Here is a 1,519-nt window from a genome sequence, read left to right on the forward strand (position 1 = left end):
AGTAGACACTACAGTAGACCCTACAGTAGACACTACAGTAGACCCTACAGTAGACACTACAGTAGACACTACAGTAGACCCTACAGTAGACCCTACAGTAGACACTACATTAGACCCTACAGTAGACACTACAGTAGACACTACAGTAGACACTACAGTAGACCCTACAGTAGACACTACAGTAGACCCTACAGTAGACCCTACAGTAGACACTACACACAAGCATCCACATGTATCTGCAGCACAACCATTATAGTCCCATATAAATACAAATAAGGTCCTTATCGTAAGATATCATTTGTTCTCAATTAATTAATTAATTCAAGATTAAATACGTCAAGCAGAGCTATTTACACACTCCTAATTTGCATAGATAAAGGTTCAGACCCTTCTTTGCAAAGACAATGTTGGCTGAAGAGTACTCTTTCTTTAATGCTGAAAAAGATGAAGGTTCTTAAAAATGGTTCTTCCTCAGCTCTTCAGGTTCCCTGGAGGGCTCTTACCCGATTAAAGAACCTTTGAGTGAAGTGTGGGGTTCTTGACATGGCATCAAATGGTTCTTCCTCAGCTCTTCAGGTTCCCTGGAGGGCTCTTACCCGATTAAAGAACCTTTCAGTGAAGTGTGGGGTTCTTGCCATGGCATCAAATGGTTCTTCAGAATTCTACAAGGTTCTTGAAAATGTATGGAAGCCTGCAGCTGTGTCCCTTTCATACCAGCACACAACAAACTAAATGTTCATTTTTTTCTTCTCAGTGTAACACTTATAGTGTTGAATGAAGAGTTAAATTAACACCCTAAAGAGTTAAATGAACAGTCAGTGGTGTAAAATAACCCCCCAGTGTTGGTGTTAATAACCAGAGTTGAACCAAAACCACTCCCATCATTATCATATTTCCCAGCATTCTCTATTGCAGTTAGATTTTTGAAATTGTTTGTTTCAATATCTATGCATATACAATCATTGATTCATCAATCTTATGGTAGTTAAATATAAATAAAAGCATTTTTCTAAACAATTCCAATCTGTTACTTGGACTTATTGCACCCGTTACTGAAATTGATGTCCCAGATTATATGTTTAAGGTAGTCTCATATTTGTCTTGTCAACACTGGCAGTCATTCTGAATGCAGGTTGTGGGTGAATAAAAACCTCTACATGTTGAATATCTCCAGTCTGGCTGGATTACAATAGGAATTACACATCATCTCGCAAGCCAGCATTATGTGATTTGCAGGCTTAATGTGGCCTGTAAACGATGAGTTTCAGGCCACTGTTATTAGGGTTTAAAATAATGAAAAATGACATATTCACTTTGAATCTCACCTGGTGAAGGCTACAGGACTGAAAATGAAAGAATGCAACAAAAAAACAAACAATGTCTCTGTCACTAGAAAACAAAGTTATGGGTGGTAATGGTACCTAGAATTCACTCAAAAGCCACCCTGTGAAATATGCAAATAAGGCTTAAAACTCTACAGCAGGGCTATTCAATCCCGGGTCCTGGAGGGGCCAAAACA

This window comes from Oncorhynchus clarkii, chromosome 32, assembly GCF_045791955.1.
Source record: "Oncorhynchus clarkii lewisi isolate Uvic-CL-2024 chromosome 32, UVic_Ocla_1.0, whole genome shotgun sequence".
In the NCBI taxonomy this organism is placed as follows: Eukaryota; Metazoa; Chordata; class Actinopteri; order Salmoniformes; family Salmonidae; genus Oncorhynchus; species Oncorhynchus clarkii.